The sequence below is a fragment of the Meriones unguiculatus genome, chromosome 9 (genome assembly GCF_030254825.1).
Source record: "Meriones unguiculatus strain TT.TT164.6M chromosome 9, Bangor_MerUng_6.1, whole genome shotgun sequence".
NCBI classification, from domain to species: Eukaryota; Metazoa; Chordata; class Mammalia; order Rodentia; family Muridae; genus Meriones; species Meriones unguiculatus.
Genome location: NC_083357.1, coordinates 95,754,278 through 95,778,432, shown reverse-complemented (window position 1 = coordinate 95,778,432; position 24,155 = coordinate 95,754,278). Strand labels below are relative to the sequence as shown.

Here is a 24,155-nt window from a genome sequence, read left to right as displayed (position 1 = left end):
CCAGCTCGCCCGACTGGCAGCGTCTCGGCCAATAGCGAGGCCGCAGGGCCAGAGGTTGGCCAATGGGAAGAGGGCGGCGCGAGGTTCCGCCCCCGCCGGGCCGACCGCACCCCTCGCGGGCCATGAGCTTCGCGCGCAGGGCTGCGGCGCAGTTTGTACACAACTTCTCTGACAGATTGGGCCGCCGGAGCACTGGGCGGAGGAAAGGAGAGAGAGAAGCGGGTGGAATCTAGGAAGAGGGGGAATCAGGGTGGAGACGCGGAGGGAGATCTCTCCCAACTGTTCTCTCTGCCAGGATTAGGGTGAAAAAAAAAAAAAAAAAGTAATGCTCGTCTTAGGTGTTGTGCAAGGACCTGAAACTCGAAAGCTGAACCCAGAAGGCAGCTAGGTGGTGGGGCTGAGGTTTCCAACTCTCGTCCAGTGAGTGTATGTTTTTAAAGTCTGCAAAATGTACTTTAGAGGAAAAAGCAAGGGGCGGTTCGGTAACAAATGTAAAACAGCCCTCATTTGTGGGTTTTCAGCTGTAGGTCTCTCTATCCTCTAGCCCATCCCTTATGGCCTGAGTAAAAGCTCTAATGTCAAGCATTTTTTCAAGTCCTTGCATACCAACCTGGGCATATTTTTCCCCTACGGTATTTAAGGAGTTGGAAGTTTTCACAGACATTTCTACCTTCTGTCGCCGTATGTGGGGAAGAGGTGGGGTGGGCCCTATGAATTATGAAGTTTTTAATATTTAAACCATGTTGATTTTAGCCGGAGCATGGAATCTAATTTGAGAACTAACAGCCAGCTCAACTGGGTATTTAAATAGACATTACATCTTTGGCTTATTTTTGCTAGCACTGTCGTCTCCGGAGGGGGGAAAATGGAGTTTAATATTTTCAGAAGAGGAGCACAGACCATCTACCTAATATAGTGACACCTTTTCCTACGAAACGGGAACCAAAGAAGCCACAGATATTCACAGATACTCAACGGCTCTGAGAACTGGGAATCCAAATTTGCAGGAAAATAACAGCCAAATATTTAACTACCCATTTCCTGCGTTGCTTTAATGGAGGGTGAGTGGGTTTTGTGTTTTGTTTGTTTTTAATTTTGCCAGCAATCACCAAAAGAAACTACTTTCCTTAATCCTTAATGTTCTTGTGCATGGTTTCATCTGGCTTACTGGGAAGCCGAAACAACAAACTGCGATTTAAAAATGTCTGTAATATTTCCACAGATGTACGTATGCGGACAGCACATTGTGCCAGAGTACCCACAGAGAGCACACTGGCCACTTCCCAAGGAAGCATCTTTTTAAGAGTTCTCAAGAAATGCACCTCAAAGGGTATACAAGGTATGAGTCTCATTCCCAATATATAGGTAAATAAATATGAATAGAAATGTCACGTGCATTTTCTTCAACAAAGATAAAATCACACTGTGAACTCGACTTCTTTTCTCCCTTTTCCTTCCTGCTAGTAATGATTCATTTTTATATTTGTGGTTGCTGCTTTCAGAGAATGGGTGATGACAACTTTCATGATACCAGGGTGTTATTTAATAAGTGTCTTTGCACTTATGTTTCGAAGTGAATGATCTCTGGTTGCCAACTTTTATCTTTAAAAATCTGTCCTGATTTTCTCTGTTATTAAACCCAATCATGCGATCAAATAACTCAGGGACAGATCATAGAGTTGGTGTTGGATTTTAACTTTTTAAAAACAGATGATCTTTGGAAAATCTTAGATACTTAACGCTGATAATATGATCAAACCAAGGGATGGGGTATTGATAAGTCTTAATAGAATGTTTCATTTCTTTCACCCTTTATGTTCCATCCAATTCAAAGTTAGTACATCTTGAAATTTATTTTTACTTTAGTTTACTTTTACACCTATGTTGACTTGTTTTGTTTTTGTTAGAAGAGCTTCAGCGGGCCATCACTTTTTACGGCAATAAGACCTATTTATTTTACTGGAAATCCTTCTAAATTTCACACTAGCTTTTTAACATGCCTACCCCTTATAAAGATACCTATCGCAGCAAAACAAAAGCCCACCAAACTATTTGACAAGCACTTTAGGACATATTTTTAGCTTTGTCACATTTTTTTTTTATTCACACACTTAAAAAAAAAATGTGTATATGAGCCTGGCTTTGGCCTGGTTCACAGAGCTGGTGTTCTGTGTTTTAAAAATGCTTAAGTATCTACTCTTTCCTCAAATATGGCCGCACTTATTTAAATTTCTTTTCTGGCATAAGGATTCGGGAAATACGGCTGCCACAGTAAGTAATAGTTTCTCTCCAGTCTCCAGCTCTGCAGTCTCACAGACGATAACTAGCTTAGCCGTGTGTAATAGTACGAAAATTGGAATGTAATCCTTTTCTGAGGTGTGTACCATGCTGTTCTAAGCATACAGAGAACGTGTTTAACCAAGACAAACACCACTGCTGACAACCTGTCCTATCAGCTTCCAGAAAAGGGTTAAAACTTGATAAATATTTTTCAGATTTTTTTCCAGGTTCCACACTGGCGTGCCGCCAGCCAGTGTGAATGGACAGATCCTCAATTACTTTGAACTTTCTAGTTCTTTGCATTCCTCCCTGCTGAGTAGTCCTGTACCATTAGGGAAGATGGGAGAAAACAAAAAACAAATGTCAGGTTTCAGAAATCAATTAGTGGCCTGGCAGTAGTGTGAGAACTGAAGTGTGCCAAAAGAGGGGATTCTGAGGGAAAGAAAGAAAAATGTTGAGTAGTCAGGCTGGCTAGGAGGGTTAGCATAGAAGCAGTGTGCATGCTTAGGTCCTTAGTCACTGGGCAGCGAGGATTTAGTCTTAGAATAAACCCCAAGTGTCACTATCTTTACGGGAATAAATATGCCTGAATGTGTGGGGGCTGAGCGGGCATCCAGCTCCGGGGGTGGGGTGGGGGCGGGGGCTTGCAGAAGGCAGTGGAAAAAAATAAATAGCTTCTGTATGAGACAAGAAAAGCCAGGATCGATCTTGAAGGCAGTGTTTACAAGGACACAGCACAACAGAAACACCTCCAGTCAGCTGGTCACAGAAAGTCACCCAAATCTCATTCACTCTGGGAGAACCCACAGGATATTCCATTTCCGTAGGTCGGTGTTGAGTTACCAGCTGGTACTGGATCTTAGAAAAGGCACAAGAAAGAGCAAAAGTCACTTGTGGGAAGTGAGTTCACTTAATTAAAAGTGACTTCAATGTCCACTGTGTCTCTGTTAGGATCTGTATTAATGGAAACGCAGAAGATAATTTATCCTCTGGAACACTTCATATCTTTAATATTTTGAGTTTTTCATTACTACCTAAAGCCACCCATGTGAAAAAGTTACTGAGACAGTAGCACAGTAAATAGAAGTTCTCATTGAGATTAGACAAAATGCAGATCATTTTGATTCAAAAGTTTTAGAAATAGAATAGATGCTCTTTTCTTTCCTTTTATGATGACAGATATGTAATAAAATATTTTACAGATTTCATTTTTGTACAACTTAAAACAACATAGTCCTAAGAAAACAATTTGATATCCTGATTGTGCACTGTCCCTTGTTCATAAGTACATTTTATTTAATTTTGGGTTTCAATGCATTCTCCATTTCACAAGGCTCTCAGTGTACGCTTACAATAGTGCAATTTATCTACCCTACTTTTAAAACACTAGTAGTACTTTTTTTTTGGTTTAAAAAGTAGAGGTTTACCTTTTGGAGGGACTGGGATTGCTTTTTCCACCTTGTTAGTATACTAAGCAGATGAAAATGGCAAATATGAATGCCTTAGACCAAGTTATAGGCCAGGCATACTGCAGCTTCAGCTGTACAGTATTTGAATTCTGACTCAAAATATCATAGGAAAGGTGAAGAGACAGTTCCTGGCCTGAAGCAGTCACACCAAACAATCTTTTAGAACATCAGGGATGCCACCTCATCAGCATCACAATGAGCAGTGGCTAGCCATGCTATGACAGAAGCAGTTATGGCCGAAGGCTGTGGGGTGCCGGCAGGAATGTCCCATGCTGTGTGCGAGGTTCATGGGGAAGAATCTTTGAAGGCATTGATTGATAAGTGAAATGCGTCAAAATCACACTAGGACTAACGCTACGTGCTACTATGCTCATAGACTTGTGGGCAACTTGGGGGGAGAAGAGTTTGTCATCAGGTATGAAGAAGGCAAAAAAATGACCTCGAGAGAGATTAGCCAGGCCTGACACTACACCACTATAATCTCTACACTCCAAGGCAGGTTTCAAGTTCAAGGTCAACCTCTACTCATTCAGAGAGACATAGCAAGGCCCTGTCTAAAACACAGATCATTCTCCAACTAGAAAATATTTACTATAAACATACATTTATATAGAGGATTGGAAATAACTTAGGAATCCAGCAAAAAGGAAAATACACACGCACACACACACACGTGCACAAATGTGTGCTATGTATATGATACACACGTAAAAAAAAATCAGGGTTTAGTAGGCATGCCACTAATCAAATCATCTGGGAGACTGAGGTAGATCCGAAGTTCAAGGTTGGCCTTGGCCACACGGATTCTTGTCTCAAAAATAAAGGGTGTGTGTGTGTGTGGAGAGATGAGTGTATTTAGGAGCACGTGCTGCTCCTGCAGAAGACCTGAGTTGTGTGCAGGCACCCGTGCAGGTGGCTCACCAGCACCTGTAACTCCATCTCCAGAGAATTTAATGAGCCTGACCTCCACAGACATGTGTTGGTACAGACATACACACACACACCCTTAAATTGAAGTAATAAAAGTCTCTTAGAAAAAAGGAAAGAAGAAGGGAAAAAATTCCAAGTTTTATAAACGTGTACCCACGCAGGTGAAAAGAAAGCACGAAGCAGAGGGTTTTGAAGCCAGGCAAAGCGGCACAGGTGGACAGTTCCTACTTGAGAGACTGGATCGGAGACTCGTGCCTGCGAGGCACCTGGGTTACAGCCGAGCTCCAGGCCATCTGTGGCTACTCAGCGACACTCCCAGGGGGTGGTGCTGCCTTTGCATAATTCAGCACTCCTAAACCTGTGGCTTGGGGTAAGAGCAAACTAAGGCCAGCCTGGGCTACATAGCGCCACCCAGCCTCAAGCGGAAAACAAACAAACCACATAAGTAAGATTAGTTGATAAAATCATTGAGCCACTTTTCTTTCTTTCTTTCTTTCTTTTTTTCTTTCTTTCTTTCTTTCTTTCTTTCTTTCTTTCTTTCTTTCTTTCTTTCTTTCTTCGGAAAACAAACAAACCACATAAGTAAGATTAGTTGATAAAATCATTGAGCCACTTTTCTTTCTTTCTTTCTTTCTTTCTTTCTTTCTTTCTTTCTTTCTTCCTTCCTTCCTTCCTTCCTTCCTTCCTTCCTTCCTTCCTCTCTCTCTCTCTCTCTCTCTCTCTCTCTCTCTTTCTTTCTTTCTTTCTTTCTTTCTTTCTTTCTTTCGAGGCAGGGTTTCTCTGTATGACAGAGCTCTAGCTGCCTTGGACTTGCTTTGTAGACCAGGCTAGCCTTGAACTCACAGATATCCACTTGCCTCTGCCTTCCAAGTGCTAGGATTAAAGGCGTGCCCAGCCACTTTCTATTTTCTTTCTCCCTCTCTCTCTCTCTCTTTTTTTTTGGTGTGTGTGTGTGTGGTGGGGGAGTCCTAACTATTTGAAGGCTATGGATCTGGATCTATGGATATAGCTCAATTTAGGTGGAGTGCTTTGCTTAGCACTGGTGTTTCCCAGCATCACGCAAAGCAGGCACAGACTTGTAATACTAGCACTCAGGAAGTGGAGACAGGAGGATCAGGAGTTCAGGGGCATCCCTGGCTACGTAGTGAGTTCAAATCCAGCCTGGTCCATATGAGATACTGTCTTAAAAAACAGTAAGTGAAAACAGTATGCACTATTTTTTGTTTGTTTGTTTTTGTTCTTTGGGGTTGTTTGTTTTTGTTTTTGCTACACAAAGATTTCTCTGTATGGCCCTGGCCATCCTTGACCAGGCTGGCCTCAAACTAGGAGATTTGCCTGTCTCTGCCAGTGAGTGCTGGGATTAAAGGCATGTGCCATCACTGCCCAGCTACATTTTTGACAATCTGAGTATATATCACTTTTAATCACAGTAAATTTTTTAAAGATTTTTTTTGGTATTCATTTTTTGTCTGAGTGCTTTCTCTGCATGTACACCTGCATGCCAGACGCGGGTATCAGACCTCCACTACAACCATCAGTGTAGAGGGTTGTGAGGCACCATGTGGTTGCTGGGAATTGAACTCAGGACCTCTGGAAGAGCAGTCAGTACTCTTAACCACTGAGCCATCTCTCCAGCCCTGGCACAAACTTTTAATCCCAGCATTTGGGGAGGAAGAGGCAGGTGGATGGATGTGAGTTAAAGGCTAGTCTTCCATTGCTGTTCCCAAATCTTGTTCCTAAATTCACACAAAATACCACAAATCAATGAGTTTGAGTGAGTTTGAATTTTCATCTCCTAAGAAATGTAATCCTAACTCTCTTGGCTGTTAGCAAACTACATGCAACTAACCATGTAGCTCAGTCTTCCATATGCACACACACACACATATATATATATTTGTAAGATATATCTTGTGGGAAAAGGCACATCGGAAGTCACAGTGATCTCATTCTTGTTCCACTCCTAAGTTACAGACCCTTTACCCAGATTCCCAGCTTTTCCATTCACTTGGAGTCTCTCCTGGAGAAACTCCTGGAAATAGGCAGAATCCACGAATCCACCTTCTTCAGGGCGGTAGCAGTAGTCAAGGGTGGACCTTTCTACGTCCTCCTCCTCCTCCTCCTCCTTCTTTTCTTCTTCCTCTTAAAACAGGGTTTCTCTGTGTAGCCCTAGAAATCCTAGAACTCGATCCGTAGGCCGGAGATCTGCCTGCCTCTTCCTCCAGAGTGCTGGAACTAAAGGCGTGCACCACCACTGGCCTACAAGTGCCTGATTCTTTTCCTGCCCCACTTTTTTGCAAATTGCTTCATGGGTGCCGTGGTAGTGGCATAGGCAGGAAAAAACAGTGAGCGTAGTATTTTATTACAGCAACAGAAAATGAATTAACACAGATACCAAGCACGACGCTACAAATAACAAAGTCTCCATGTTGCAACCCTCACAGGATTAATGGATTTGAGTAAGCGTGGAGAAAGGGTGACTGAGTGACGTCACGAGAAGGAACATGCTCAGAATCCCATAGTGTTTCCATATAAAATAGAGTATTAATTATAGTGCAAAAAGACAGTTTAACAATGAGAAATCCTAGCTGGGTGTTGTGGCACCCGCCTGTGATCCTAGCCCTCAGGGAGGCAGAGGCAGATGGATTTCTGTGAGTTTGAGGCCAGCCTGGTCTACAAATCTAATCCAGGACAGCCAAGGCTACACAGAGAGACCCTGTCTCAAAAAAACAAAACCCAGGGGAAAAAAGAGAGCGAGCGAGCGAGCGAGCGAGAGAAATCCTGACAAAAACTTTTACATGAGCAGCATCAGCCTTATTCTGGACAAGAAGAGCAGACACCATTCACATCTTGGTGGGACCTGATAAGGATACAACATCAGTTACAGTTTATTTTCCAAAAATTCACAGTCAGGGCCTGGGGAGAGGGTTCAGTGGTTAAGAGCACTGGCTGCTCTTCTAGAGGACCCAAGTTCAATCCCCAGCACCCACATGCTCACAAACATCTGTAACCGCAGCTCCCAAGGATTTGACGTGGTCACACAGACATAATGCAGGCAAAACACCAATGCACATAAAAATAAATAGATCGTAATAGTATTAATCTGCATTTAATCATGAGGCCCCGCCAGACAGCTCAGACTACAGGGATCTGGCTGAAGGCTTCAAGAAGGTTGACTCAAGGGGAGACAGTGTAGCTGGTAAAGTCACACATCAGCACGAGGACCTGAGGTGGAACCTGTGTAAAAGCCCCAGGCATGACTAGAGTCATGCTCCCTGAGCAGAGCGACTGCAACCCGAGTGTCAGGACTGGAGTTCAGATCCTCCAAGCAGACGTAAAGGCTGGCAGGGTGTGGAAGGTGCCTCGTGATCCCAGGCCTCAAAGGTGGGCTCCAAAGCTGCCTGGAAGACAGAACAGTGGCATGCATGATCAGCTAGGGACCTCCCCCCCAGCGTGTAAGGGGGAAGGTGATGCCAGCCTTTCGCTTCTGCATTCCTTAAGAGACTCTTATTCAAGATAGATAGATAGATAGATAGATAGACAGACAGACAGACAATGACTAGAGAAAGACCTGATACCAAACTCTGGCCTTCACATGCATGTGCACATATGTGCAACGGCACGCTCACATGAACCTGTACACACACATTGAAATGTAACCATAGTAAAAGATAGAGGATGTCCCTGGAATGTTCCCTTTTCAAAGGACAGTCAGTCAGGAGTTTCATTTGGATGGAAGGGAGAGAAAAATTAATAGATCGGGTAGAAATAAAAGTTTAAGTATGATACATAAGGCTGCAGTCTCCTACGTGTTTGAACTTGGCGATGTAACTGGATATGTAGAAGAATATTCTTTTATTTTAAGGATATGACCCGTAAGTATTTACAGGGAAAGGGTATGGGATCTTCAACTAACATGCCGATTAAGTAGGTATGTGTGCATGTGTTCATTTTATGGACCAATAAGGAAATAGAATCAGTGAGTCAAATTCGTAATAACTGGTGATTTTGGATGAACGGGATATGAGAATTTTAATAGTATTCTTGAGGTTTTTGTTATTTTTTTCTATAGGCTTGAAATCACTTAGAATCAAAAAGAGAAAGAACAAAATGTATAAAAGTGAGGGAGCCTGATTTACTTCACACCTAGGAACCTGCTGTCCTGTGATCACACTTCTCAGGTTTGTAATTGTCACAGTTCAGTTGAAGAGAACCATCAGCAACCCACAAAACCAACCGTGTCTCAGCTAAAAGGTGTCATTTTACTCACAGAGGTCTAGGCTTTGATTTCTCTGTGGGGAAGGTGTCGCTATCTCAGGAGCCACAGGCAGCCACAGTAGATTAATGAACCTGCAGTTGCTGTACTTTCAGCTGTAGCCAGCTCATGGCACAGCGCTTGCCATGCGCGTCTGAATGAAACCACGTGTGTACGCATGTATCCAAGCATAGCACGCATGCGCACACACACAGCTACATGAAATATTAGAAAGGACTTTGTGGCAATCTTGTCTTTTAAAAGTATCCGTAAAGCCGGGTGTGGTGGCACACGCCTATAATCCCAGCACTCAGGAGGCAGAGGCAGGCGGATGTCTGTGAGTTCAAGGCCAGCCTGGTCTACAGAGTCCAGGACAGTCAGGGCTACACAGAGAAACGCTGTCTTGAACAAAACAAAAAACAAAACCAACAAGGGATTAGGAAATATTTGAGGCAGCGTCTTCCATGTAGCTTGCTCTGGCCTGGAGCTCACTACGTGTAGTCTAGGCTACACTTGAACTTGCAAAGTCCACCTGCTGCCTTGCAAGGGCAGAGATTATAGAGTGCACCATGTCCAGACTTAATGTAGTTTTCATTATGTTTTACACTTTAATTTTGAAAAACAAGCAGAAAGTAATCCCAGACCCTTGCCACAGTAGAGCCAGAGTTCTTTGGTTACAATCCAACATGGTGATTATGTTTGAGAGAACAAAGCCAGGAACACGAAGCAAAGGCACACGCCAAGGCGCAGGCCGGGCTATGGTCAGCCTTTCCCATTTGAATACACTAAAAATCATTCTCTTGTCACTAGGGACTTTTCAGGAGGTCTGAGTGTTCTTTAAAGATGGGGGTCTCACCCTTTGTACAGACCTGTCTGTAACTCATAGTAAATCCTCCTGCCTCAGCTTCCAGATTGTTGGGATTTCAAGCGTGAGCCACCCTGCCTGCCCAAACAATTAGATCATTAACCCTGATCAAAGCCTTATTGTTGAAGTTTGGAACCCCAGACACGGAGAGTTGGGGGGGGGGCTAATGACAACCACCAACAGAAGAGTGGTACACAATGGTGACCAAGGACATGCACGCAGTGTGAATCTGCAGTATTGTGCATACAATGACAGAACGTGTAGACTAGATATTTCCCTGCGAAGAAGTGATTTGCAAAACTACAGCGAGGCTATTTCAGGAACGTGGTGACACATGCCAGGACAGCCAAGGCTACACAGAAAAACTGTGTCTTGAAACAAAACAAAACAAACAAACAAACAAGAAACAGTGTCTCAACTCTGCACCATACACACACAAACACAGAGACAGAGAGTCTCTCTAGATGGGGACCCAGGGGAGAAAATACAAAATAACTGCAGGGGCAAACCAGATGAAGAATGGACTTTGATGCTTGTATTGGCCTTGAGGGCAACATAAGACTCTGTAAACTCAAACAGCGCATAGGACAGTGGAAGACAACTGACTCAGAGGCTGTCTGGCGAGGGTTTGGAGGAAAACACTAACTGAAAACTGCCAGCTGCAGTTATCCCCTTGGCTTAATCAGACCTGCTTTGTACACATTATGTAAAGAACTGGTGCATTAAAGTCAACTTAAGGGGTGTTTGTAACATAATAGAGGGGATCCCATCAGGTGGCTCAGCTGGTAAAAGTGCCTTTTGAGAAAGCCTGGAGACCTGAGTGTGATTCCTGGGACAGAACTGACTCTCAAGTTATTCTCTCTGTCTGTCTCTCTCACACACACAAATAAAGATAAATCTTTTTGTTTGTTTGTTTTGTTTTGTTTTTTGAGACAGGGTTTCTCTGTAGCCCTAGCTGTCCTGGAAATCACGCTGTAGACCAGGCTGGCCTCTGCCTCCACCTGCCTCTGCCTCCCAAGTGCTGGGATGAAAGGCATGGGCCACTACTGCCCGGCTCAAAAATAAATCTTAAAATAATCTAGCGGGGCATGGTGGCACAGGCTTTTCATCTCAGCCCTTGGGAGGCAGAGAAAGGGGGATCTCTGTAAGTTCCAGGGCATTCAGTGCTACACAGTGAGACCCTGTCAGAAAAGAAGGGGGAGGGGGATCAATAGAGCACCCAGCTAGCATGTAGGGAGCCAGGGCTTCATAACCAGCACAACAAGGAGAAAAGGAGAAACCTAACACTGTACAATTATTATGTGTTCGTTTAAAAAGTCATAAAAATTCCCATTTTAAAAAGATTTATTTATTATTTATACAGTGTTCTGCCTGCATGTTCTTCTGCAGTCCAGAGAGGGCAACAGATCTCGTTACAGATGGTTGTGAGCCACCATGTGGTCGCTGGGAATTGAACTCAGGACCTTTGGATGATCACCAGTGCTCTCAACCTCTGAGCCACCTCTCTAGCACCCAAAATTCCCATCTTAAAAAGTGGAAAAAGAGGGGCTGGAGAGATGGCTAAGAGGTAAGATGACTGGTCCTCCAGAGGACTCAGGTTCAAGTCCCAGTGCTTACCTGGCAGCTCTCAACTGTCTGTAACTTTATTTCCTGGTGGGAAAAGGAAAGAGGGGAGCAAAAAGGAGGGAAGGAGGAAAAGGAGAGATAAGGAGAAGGCAGTGGTACTCTATAAGGAAAGACAGGCAAGTGACCAATTGAGCATGAAAATCTTCCCAGCTTTCCTGATATTAGTGAAATGCAAATTCAAATAGCGGCGGGTTTGAGCCAAACACCTAAGATAAACAGATCATGAGCAGGAATGGCTTTGTTTGGCTCTTGGTTTAGGGCTTTCCAAGCCAGGCATGGTGGCACAGGCCTGGAATTTCAACACTCTGGAGGCAGAGGCAAGAAGACCACCCCTCACCACAGGGCAACACACACACACACACTCAACACCTCCCTTCTGTTCCCAAAAGTGCATGCTTCACCTCAGTGCTTTTACAGAGCCGTCCACTCAAGTTAGGGCAGCAGGAAGCAAAAGAGAGAGGAAGAGGCTCAGGTCTCAATATCCCCATCAAAGGTGTGACCCCAAGGACCTCCTTCTCTTTGCTCCACCTCCCAAGGTTCTAATCACTATCTTAAAGAGCCAGGGTCCAAGCCTTCCTCACAGAAGCTTTGTTGGGACCTAAAATCCCAAAGTACAACATTTAGGAACTTAGAAGTGTCCTCGGTCTAAGACCAACGACTTCCTTCCAATCAAGCATTTTCCAAGGCAATGGCAAATGATCTCGGTTTGGGTTTGCAAGGCAGCCACACACCTACACGCAAAGCTGACTGAGCCCGTAGACTCAGCCTGCCCCCTACAAGGCCCATTTACTACAAAGGGAAAAATAGTAATTTTCAGTGAAAAAAAAAAAAATAGCAGGCATCATTTTAACCAAGTGACGAGGTGGACAGCATAAAACAAAACATCAATATCATAGAGCTCCTGAGAGAAATAAAGTATCACTTCTGTGATCTAACAGAAATGGATAATCTTCAGGTTGGTGAGATGCTTCAGTGGGCGGAGACTCGGCAGTTCAATCTCTGGGACCCACTTCCCGGAAGAAGAGAATCAGCTCCCAAAAGTTGTTCTCCCATCTCCACACGGGTGTACACCCACGTGTGTGCATGCACACACGCACACAATCACGCACATAAATATAGAATATTGTAATGCGTAATCTCAGAATTATTTTTAAAAATAGAAAGGACAGAAGGCAGGAGGTCCTGGTGAATGCCAGGAATCCCAGCACTCAGAAGGTGGCAGCAGCAGGGTCAGGGGTCAAGGTCATCTTTAGCTGGTAATCAAGTTCAAGTCTGGTCTAGGTTACATGGGACCCTTACTCAAACCAAGTCGGGGGGGGGTATTAACTAACAGAGCTTTGATCCATCTCAGCCCTGTAACGCTCACACACCATTCTGGTGTGTGACAGCACGCTGCCTGTACTGTATCGGGACTCTGAGCCAAAGTCCAGTATGGTTAAGGAGGCCAGTTACTTCTTAGAAACTCAGGTTTTGAAAAGCTACAGGCAATAATACATTTTTATGATAGCTTGGTCAATCTCTTTAAGAAAAGGGAGGAGAGGTTTATGACAGAAATGGCAATAAAGCTTTAACTACATGTGTGTGGTAAAGTCCACTGGAGCCAGTCACGTTAACTTCTACCTATGTTTATGGGCTTGATTGCATAATACATGAAGCTTACAGGAAGTACCCAGAAGATAAGGGTGCGCAGAAAAGTTATTTAAGTTTGAAAAGAAACAGCAGGACATGCTGGGAACCAAGTTCATTGGCACTCTTGCACCATGAGAGACTGTTTTCTCTTAATAATTTCCCTATCCCACAGTGAACATGGACAACTGATTAATTCTAGATTGAAGGTACATCGGAGTTAACCGAGAATTATCTAAAGAGTCAGCAAAGTACCCAAAAAAGAAAATGAAGACAAACATTTGATGATATCCAAATTTATGCTAAACGTGTCAATGGCTTAGACAGGTCGTGTCCCAAGGCACAGTGGCCTCCGGCAGGAGCTTCACTGCCTAGGGAGACTTGTGCTACTGAGAAATGTGACTCGATCAATAGACCTTGCATTTGCTACAAGAAATGACCCTAGTGGTTAATGTGTAACTGATCGCTGCTCTTCCTCTGCAGAAACTGCAGTCTGCAGAGGAGGAAGGCACTGTGCAGGCTTCGCTCCTTTAAGGTGCAGTTTGCCTCCGTGGTGTTGTGATGTCTGGCCTGTAGGAGGGCTTCCACACCTTTGCCTTCTGGGTTCATGCGGTGCCTCAGTTCTTGCTAGGTGCTTTACATGGACATTTACATATTTAGGAAAATCAAGGCTGTTTTTACAAATGAGGAGGAGAAAGAAGGTTAAAAACACTCACAAAAAAATAGCCCTATAATGGCGAGGAGAGGTGTTGAATGATAATGTTGCAGAAGAGGAGAAACTGCTTCATTCTAATGAAAGCAAATTACCCTAAAATCTGTGCTGTGGAAAATTAAAACTAATGACATGTTCATGTTGCAATGTAAAACTGCCCGGAATCTAATTTCCCAGGGTGAGATGCAGTTTATTTTCAAACGTAAATAACTTGTCCATTTCATAATTTGCTTTTCTCCATTACTGCAAAAGAACCATTTTCAACAGCCACCTCTACCCCAGGAATTGGGAAGGACAAGCCAAAGGAGTTTTTGCGATTTCCTCTGTGATGCTGAGAATAAATTAACAGATTTAAAAAATCATTTATATATAAGACTTTATCCTTTCAATAAACGTAAATGAATAATGCCACCTTTTTAAGTCTAAAACTAAAAGCTTATTTCAGCTTTTGCCTTGGTCTCGCAGAATGTAGCCGGGTTTTCGATGACAGCTGAATTAGCTTGGTGAGGGTTTTTGAGACAGGGTCACACTAGTGTGTTGATGACATCTAGCAGAGCCTGTAGGTTAAGAAGTGGAGAGGAAAAAAAAGCTCATCACACACTCAGGAGCTTCAAGTAAACACGGCGATTGTTCCCGGCCTCTGCTTCTTGGAATGAACCCGGTGCTGTAAACCTAATTGCCGCCATAATTAGGACTGTGAGCCTGCTACTCAGCAGAGCTGAAACCTAAATCTCAGAGATGCCATTTGCCCTGTGAGTAGCTTTTGAATGGTAAGTTTAAACGCGAACCGAACCCAATACTGCGGGAAACGCTGTCGGGTGTGAAAGCGCATGGGCAGGGCCAGGTAGAAGGGCTGACGGGTGTCCAGGAGCGACTTCAGGTGAGGAAAAGGACCTAATGCGACCAGCTGAAAGCTTGCCCTGTCAGAAGAGGCCTCACGCTGCACCCGGGCTTCCCCACACAACATTTCATGAAATTTCAGCTCCCCGGGTGCTGTTGAGAAACTCTTCCCCCATATCTACATTGCCCTATCTTGCTGTGTAGCAATCTGGTTTCCTCACATCCTCAGCAACAGCTCGCTGGCCTATACTGTCACACACCTCACAGCAACAGCAAAAAACTCAGCAGAATATTTAGTCGGTTTCGATCTTTAAAACAAGCGCTAGGAAACCGTGACTGTTTAAATCATGTATTTCCCCCTCCTCCCCGCCCCCCCGCCCCATTTTTTTTGAGACAGGGTTTCTCTGTGTGGAGCCCTGGCCGTGCTGGACTTGCTCTGTAGACCAGGCTGTCCTCGAACTGTAAATCACGGATTCTTAACTGGGACTTCCATGGTGAAGTCTTGGGAAGACCGACTTTCCAGCTTCCAGCCTAACTCCGCCCTCCTCGAGTACCACCCTGCATTACCAGAAAAGCCAAACATTCTAAAGATTGTAATCCTATCCTTGAATATGATGACTCCTGACCCGGACGGGCATCACTGACAATGGGAATAATTATAGTTTTTTTTTTCTGCTTGCACTAAAATATCTTTCTACTTTAATTAGATGTAAAGGAAAAGTAAAGACCTTCCATAAAATGCCTTCACAGATCCCCTCCGACTTCTTGCCTGTAATTATGTTGCATTTACAGATCTGATAGCTATTCCTTAAAAGAGGCATTAACATTACAAAGGCCAATTATTCATGGTCAAACAAAAGAGATTCAGATTCCCTGATCAAAGCCCTAATCTGGTTTACAATTGTTATTTTTGAAGTATCTTCAAACAGAATAAACACACCTTGGCTACGTAAACAGCTATGGCTGTGGGCTAATTTGCTGCTCCATCATCAGATGGTTTCCTAAAGGGCTTACTTTTGCCCTGCTGTCCCTTCCAAACCTCGGCATGTAGGCTCAGGGACAGCTTTTTCAGAAGGGGAAGAAATTACAAACATGATTTTTAGTAAGTAAAGTGTTGCAAGAGAAAGGTCTATTTTTCACAGAGTCCTGTCCTTTTACCCAAAGCTGCTTGTTTGGTAATTGTTTGAAAAGATGAAAGGCGAAGCCCCAAAGATATACATACTTTACATGAAACCAATAGGCTTTGGTTTTAGAGAAAATCGGAATTTGTGTTTCATTTGGAGGTTTTCTGGGAACAAGGTACTCAGCAGATTCCTAAGAATTTTAGAGCTTTTCCTGAACATTTCAGGAAGCTTAACAGAACCTCCCGGCGACACCCCTGGACAGAGGGGGCCTTTTGTATTCACTAAAGCACTAGCTGATTATGTGTGCATTTACATGAGAATGTGTGTCTTTAAACCTGACTAAACTGCCAAACAACCAAGAGGAACCAACGGAAACCATCACAATGAAAAAAAGAAAAAGCCTCTAAAACCGTTTAGTATCTTTGCAACGCCTCTACCATCTTTGCATCATGAAACTGGTTTTAAGGTTCAAGGAAGTTAAAACAATTTTTCCCTTTGTCCAAGCCCTTTGCTTCCCCAACACACTCATGAAACAGTATGTAATGTATGTCAAGCACTTGACAGGAGGAATGCCTTGTCCTGAGGCTAGCAGGGGAACTGGTGCACACCTGGGTGGATGGCAAAGGCAGTTGGCTCTCTCCTCTATACATTCGAAACAAATGAGCAGCCAGTGTCTAAAATGTTACAGCAGAAGGAGTTTGCAAAAATGTGCCCTGAGACTAGAGGTTTCACCACCTAGAACCCGTGTAGATTTTGGTTAAGGCTCCTTCTCCTGAAGCTCCTCCCTTCTCCTCCTCCTCCTCCTCCTCCTCCTCCTCCTCCTCCTCCTCCTCCTCCTCCTCCCCCCCTCCTCCCCCCTCCTCCTCCTCCTTCTCCTCCTCCTCCTCCTCCTCCTCATGGAGCCTACATTGTTCTCAGTCTGGAACCAAGCTCGTGATCCTTCTACTTCAAGGATGGTGTGTTTTCTGCCCTGATTTGCTTCAATTTTTTTTTTTTTCAAACCCCAGTATTCTAATCTGTAAGACAGAGAAGATTTTTTTGTTTATTTGTTTTTTATAGATTTTGGACAAAAGTCAAATAATTTAGTTACTACAGTAGTTAACAGAAATGGTAGATTTCTGTTTAGCTCTGTACCCCATTTTTTAATTGGATTACTTGATTTGTTGCTGCTTAACCTCTTGAGTCTTTATATATTCTGGATATCATCCCTCTGTCAGATATAGGGTTGGTGAAGATCCTTTCCCAGTCTATAGTTTTTCATTTTGTACTGAAGACAGTGTCCTTTGCTTTACAGAAGCTTTTCATTTTGTGAGGTCCCATTTATTGATTGTTGATCTTAGAGCCTATGCTGTTGGTGTTCTGTTTAGGAAGTTGTCTCCTGTGCCAATGAGTTCAAAGCTCTTCCCCACTTTTTTTTTTTTTCTAACATATTTATTCTCTATAGAGGAATGTCGAATGGCAGAGAAACACTTACAGAAATACTCAATGTCCTTAGTCATCAGGGAAATGCAAATCAAAATGACCCTGAGATTTCAGCTTACACACATCAGAGTGGCTAAGATCAAAAACTCAAGTGACAACACATGCCGGAGTGGATGTGGAGAAAGGGCAACCCTCCTCCATTGTTGGTGGGATTGTGAACTTGTACAATCACTTTGGAAATAAATCTGGTGCTTCCTCAGACAATTAGGAATAGTGCTTCCTCAAGATCCAGCTATACCACTCCTAGGCATATATCCAAAATATGCTCAAGTACACAACAAGGAGATTTGCTCAACCATGTTTGTAGCTGCTTTATTCATAATAGCCAGAAGCTGGAAAAAAAACAAACCCAGATGTCCCTCAACGGAGGAATGGATACAGAAATGGTGGTACATTTATATAATGGAATACTACTCAGCAATTAAAAACAAGGAAATCATGAAATCTGCAGGCAAATGGTGGGATCTAGAAAAGATGAGTTAGGTATCCCAGAAGCAGAACGACACATATAGTATATACTCACTTATAAGTGGATATTAGACACATAATATAGGATAAACATACTAAAATCTGTACACCTAAAGAAGCTAAGCAAGAAGGACCCAGATTAAGATGATCAATCCTCACTCAGAAAGGCAAATGGGATGGACATTGGAAGAGGGAGAAAACAGGAAACAGGACACAAGCCTGTCACAGAGGGCCTCTGAAAGACTCTACCCAGCATAGTATCAAAGCATATGCTGAGATTCAGAGCCAAACTTTTTGTAGAGTGCAGTGAATCTTATGAAAGAAGGGGGTGATAGAAAGACCTGGAGGGGACAGGAACTCCACAAGGAGAGCAAGAGAACCAAAATATTTGGCCCAGGGGGGTTTTCTGAGACTGATAATCCAACCAAGGACCATTCATGGAGATAACCTAGAACCCCTGCACGGATATAGCCCATGGCAGCTCAGTATTTAAGTGGGTTCCCTAGTAATGGGAACAGGGACTTTCTCTGACATGAACTCAGTGGCTGGCTCTTTGATCACCTCCCCCTGAGGGGGGGTGGTCAGCCTTACCAAGCCACAGAGAAAGACAATGCACAATGCAGCCAGTCCTGATGAGACCTGATAGGCTAGGGTCAGATGGAAGGGGAGGAGGACCTCCCCTATCAGTGGACTTGGGGAGGGACTTGGGAGGAGATGAGGGAGGAAGGATGGAATTGGGAGGGGATGAGGGAGGAGGCTGGAATACAAAGTGAATAAACTGATTAATATAAAAAAAATAAAAATAAAATAAATAGCAGATTTAATTCCCCCCCCTTTTTTTTTAACAAGGAGATGCCTCTGTTAAAAGCGTGTCCGCCCTAACATCAGGCAACAGCTCAGTGACATCTTCTGGCAGGGACCAGATTTCTGCTGTCTGCTCACTATTTGAATGCATCTGTGTATCTAGAATAGATAGATGGTTAAAGAGTTGGGTTTTGTTTGTGTGTGCTCCACAGAATTGAACCGTGAGCTCCAAAATTGCTCAAGCTAGGCAGCCACTATCATAAAGCTACATTCCCAGGCTCAGGAGTTCATTTGTAAGAAGAAAGGCAACAATCACGAGCAATCAACATTATTTCAGTTAGTACCACACCACTTTGGGCCGAGTGAAAATAAGGCCCCTCCCCCTCCTTTCCTTCCTCTAGTCCTTCACCCCCTGTATGGTGTTTTTAGACTTGTAGCCCACCGGAACACCAGGGGTGTTAAGGGGAGGTGGTGTCTTCAGTTCCTCTTGTGAATAAGATTGTGACAGGTGAATTAGTCCACAGCCAATTAAGTTTATTTGTAGTGATTCTGAAAGCTATTCTCACATAGTGGTTGAGTTTGAAGTATAAAACCTCTTCAGCATTTATTTCTCCCACGGCAGGCTCACTCTTGGTTAATATTCTTCTTCGTGGTTCAGAAGAAGACACGAGAGGCTCACACAACACAGTTTATTTTATTAGTTTTGTCAATTAAATGTAAATAATTCATTTATTTTTGGCGGCAGGGTTTCATGTAGCTCAGCTTGGCCTCAGTCTGACCAAACAGTAAAGGCTGATCTTGAATTTCTGATCCTCGGGCTTCACACACATGCAAGGTTACAGGCATGTGCCGCCATGTCTGGCTTCACACACGATTCTGTCTAGAAAGAAAAGCCAGTTTGGTGGGAAAGCAAAATCAGAAACCCCATAGGGACCAGGTGTGGTGGCATATGCCTTTAATCCCAGTTCTCAAGAGGCAGATGGATCTCTGTGAGTTTTTGAGGCCAGCGCTATCTACAAAGTGAGTTCTAGGACAGCCAGGGCTACACAGAGACACCTGACTCAAAACTATGAACCATAGTAAGAGATGAAAAGAGATTTTTTTTATAATTTTTAAATTTTTTTAAATTTATTTTATTTTTTTTTTACTATTCTATTAAGTCAATTCCAGCTCTTACTTTTTAAGGCCAGTGTCTTGACTCCTCCAAACCCAGAGGTGCAGATGGGTTTAAATAATGCAAGTCATGTTGGTATGTATTGGGGACAGATCTATAAGCAGTGATAGCGAGGACAGTGGCAATCATGACCAGAGTAAGTGCTTGGCAGGAAGTGTGTCAGCTGCTTGAACACAGGGTTAGCAATGGTGAGGAGCTTGGTGGTGCTGCCAAGTACTGAGCCAAGTCCCATTAGTTCTTGAGCCTTGGTTTCAGAGCCCTGTGCAATAACCCGTTATGTAAGTGTGGCCCAGTGATGATAAAGAATTGAGGATCCGTAGCACATAAAAAACAAGTGATCTTGCCACACATTGGGTAAATTAAAAAAAAATATATATATATGTCACTTGCTTTCATCTTCTCCGTAGCCTATGATGCGGGTGTAATTATCTGGACTTCAGGGATGAAGAATGGAGGCTCCGAGTGGTTCTCTGCACCAGTCTATGCAGAAATGGTGCTAGAAGATAAAGGCACGAGACAGGGATTACTTTATTCACATCGCTCCCCGAGACGAGTGAATGGGGGTGGATACGGATCAAAGGAATATCTGCCTGAGAGAAAGTTTACAAAATAACTGATATGTGCTTTACCAAGCAAGCAGTGGAAGATAACAGAAAATGGAGGAACTGGCCTAGATTAGAGGAGATTGGAGGGACTTGGCAGGTGGTTTCATGAATAATCTGGAGCTTGCTTGGGTAACAGAGAGGATCATTAGGACAATGGGTGACCTCTGAGGAACATCTTGATTAGATAATAGTATTGTACCAATGCTAATTTTCTGATGTCAAGCACTGGCGTGCCTGTGTAAGAAAATGTCCCTTTTAGGAAATGTTCACTGGAACCCCCAGCAACAGGGTTCCTGAGATGGCTCAGTGGATAAAGACATTTGCCGATCCATGATGCAATCCTGATGATCTCACTCATTCTGATGCCCGGAACCCAGATAAAGGGGGAAGGAGAGAACCTATCCCAGAGTTGTCCTCTGACCTCCACACATGAGCCGTAGACTGGGCTCACCTCCCCCACCAAAGGAAAGAAAAAACTGATGGAAAATAGAAATCTTCAGCAGTAGAGAGAAATAATATCTCTAAAGTGAACAAGAAGCTGGGCAAGGACAGCAGAGATGCTGCCATTCTGAGAAGCAGGTAAATGCACCATTGCTTGTGTGGTTCTTCCACTGTTTTGCCGAATGTAAAGATACGTCAAGATACATTTTTGTGAAATTATGTGAGACCTTGTCCGAAAAGCCAAAAAAAAAAAAAAAAAAAAAAACACAAAACACACACACAAAACAAAAAACAACAACAAACAACAAAAAGGGAAAATAACGGGAAGAACCATTTTTTTCATCTATTTGTTGAGAAAAGTGCTTGGAACATAAACAAACAAACAAACAAACAAAAAATACAGTTTCACTTTCAGAGCCTGCCAGAACCTTTCCAGTTCTCAGAGTGACACAGACTTTCTGCTCAACTAAGTCAGTCTCCAGGATCCCCCGGGAGAAGCAAGCTCTCAGCATTTTACACCATAGGAAGATTTAAGATACATATAGATTTCATCTACCCCCAAAAAGGCAGAGCGTTTAAAAGGCTGGACATGTAAGGGGCTCAGCACATGCCTTCCCTCCGCTCTCTTCAGAAGAAGCCGGGATGGGACACATGCATAAGGAAGTAAGAGAGAACCAATTTAAATACCACCTTTCTTAGCAAGAAGGGCTATGTTGGAGGACATAGTTTTGTGAAGGTCAGATGGACCTTAATCATGCTCCCTCCCCTGCCCCCAGTGTCCTAAACTTACCTATCTAGTCTCAAGGTGGTAGGTAAGATGTAATCAGAGTGGCAGGGACTTCCCAGGAATAGAATATGCTGTGAGCACTCTCTCTTCCCTCTTCTTTCTTTCTCACCTTGAGTAGACTGAGCTCACCTCCAAATTACATCAGTCCTGCTTCTCCCTTCAGAGCACTGGAATTATAGGCCAGATATGCTTTTTCCGTTATTTTTTAATCCATCAATCACTGAGATGCTAGCTAACATGTCCCAGAGGCTGGGCCTCCTGAAATGGGCTACATGCCACGTGGTACCAAGGCCGCCTTGCATGCTGGGCAAGCACTCTTAGCAGCTGAGCTGTATACACTGTTTTATTTTTTCATTTCTTTTTGAGACAAGGTTCCACCATATAGCTGGAGCTGACCTCATACTTGAAATCCTCCTGCCTTAACCTCTCAAGAGCTGGAATTGTAGACCTACGCTGACATATGGGGCTTGGCTAGTTCTCTTTATCCATCTATCTATCTATCTATCTATCTATCTATCTATCTATCTATCTATCTATCTATCTATCTATCTATCTATCTATCTGAGACAGGGTTTCTCTGTGTAGTGTTGGCTGTCCTGGACTCACTTTGTAGCCCAGACTGGCCTCAAACTCACAGAGATCTGCCTGCCTCTGCCTCCCTGAGTGCTGGGATCATAGGTGCATGCCACTGTGCCACTGCGCCACTGGCAATAAGCTTTGTATTTTATTACTTTGTTTTCTATTACTTTTTGAGACGGTGTCTCATGTCCGCCCAGCTGGCTGGGGACGGCCTTGAGCTTCTGACCCCTGTGTTCACCAGCCAGGTGTTGCATTACATGCAAGCGTCGGCACGCTGGGTTGTGCAGTGCGTGGCAGGGGTGAGCCACAACGCTGGCCTCAGAAGACCCTGGAGACAATGTGCACCAGGTGATAATTAAAGTGATGTTTTACTGGAAAGGTACTCATCTATGTTGCTGTGGATGTAGCTTAGTGATCGTCTTCCCTTGCATACAGGAGGCCCTGATTTCCAGTCACACAGCATCAATAACAAACCCCTCAGAAACAAAAACAAGAATTTAAAGAAAAACTGTTATTCATTTGCCATGTAAAAAACCAGGTTTTTTTTTTCTTCAGTCTATTAATTTGCAAATATTTAAATGACTCAGGTAATACTCATTATTGTTGTTAATTGGGGTTTGGTTTCACTATACAGTTCGTGCTGGCCTCTCTGTAGCCCAATCTGGTTTCAATCTCATGACCTACTGATTCAGCCTCTCTGGTAGTAGGATTGTGGGTAATTGCATGCTTAGCAATATATTCTTCTTAGAGGGGGATAGTAACAAAAATATCGTAATTCAAATGAGCTGTGGTGGTTCATGTCTGCAGCTGCAGGATTCAGGCTGAGTTGAGCTGGGAGTCAGCTAGGCTCCAGGGTAAGTTCCAGGTTAGCCTGGGAAGAATGAACAATGACAAAATCAAAGCAAGAATGGCATCTAACCTGTGTTATCTCAGCCCTCAGGAGGTGGAGGCAAGAGGATTTTGTTCAAGGTCATCCCTGGAGAATGGATTGAAGGTCAGCCGGGGATTCATGAGACCCTGTTTCAAAACACACAGCGAAGCGAAACTAAACAAGAACAAAAGAAAGAGGGAGAAAGTACGTGTCAGTACCATTTATTGGCTGTGACGGTGCACCTGGAACTGACAGCGTTATACTTGATTGGATTGACAGCTGCTGCTCATGGCGCTGAGGAAGGTCTTGAATCGGATCCATTGAGTTGAAACGACCCACCTTAACTGTGGGGAGCCACACTCGGGTTAAGTCCTTGGCTGCACAAAAAGGAGAAAATGAACTGAATGCGGCTACTCACAGACCTCTGCTTCCTGACCGTGGATGTCCTGTAGGCAGCTGCCCCATGCTCCTGCTTCTGGGCTCTCCACAAAGGACAGTCTCAAACCTGGGGCTGAGACAGTTCCTTAAGTTGCCTTTGCCACGTGCTCTGTCATCCTAATAAAGAAAGTAACTCGTATGTTGTATTAGAATAGAATTGTGTGAAGTCACCTAGAGTGAAGCTTCATAGGCACCAGGCTAAGATCCACAGGCAACCTAGGAGAAAGACACAAGTGAGACTATGTGTTGATGGTGGGCAGGGTCAGGTCTGAGTGCTATAAAAGCCATTATTATAAAAGCTCATTCTGGAGAAAGCGCTTTCTACAGCTAGATTTTGACTTCATGTTTTATCTCCATGCTATTTTACCAGTGTGTGTGTTTGTGTGTGCACACGGTTGTGACGGCCTGAGACCCAGACTGCAGAAAATCGGAAGGAAAGCAGGGGTGGCCTCATGTATAGAAGCGGCAGAAGGACTCAGGAAAAACAGAGAGTGAGGAGTTTAAGGAACAAATGATGCTGAGTGGCTGACCCGAAGAGGAGTTTTGAAAAGCAGGTTGTGTCCTGGCGTCCAGCAGCTGTGAGTTAGGGCAGGGAACTGTGCCCATTAACACCCAGCTCCACCTGGATGGCTGGATGCTGGTCATCGTAAACGCTTTTGTTCTGTCTCTGGACTAAATTCTGGGTTCCCTACAGGAGGAAAACAGCTCCCTTTCTCTTGGGAGGTGGCTGCTAAGCATTCACAAACACACTTTTCGGGTTTGATATACCTTTCTGTTAG

The 24,155-nt window shown here is 43.8% G+C and overlaps 1 long non-coding RNA gene across 1 annotated transcript; it reads left to right on the top strand.

Annotated features, from left to right (window-relative positions):
• Positions 1–21: 21 nt before the first annotated feature.
• LOC132656521 (uncharacterized) lies at positions 22–23,785 on the top strand. Its single transcript, XR_009594282.1, has 4 exons — positions 22–420; positions 841–1,061; positions 1,223–1,339; positions 23,001–23,785. It is a non-coding gene; the product is annotated as an uncharacterized LOC132656521 (long non-coding RNA).
• The last annotated feature ends 370 nt before the right edge of the window (positions 23,786–24,155 follow it).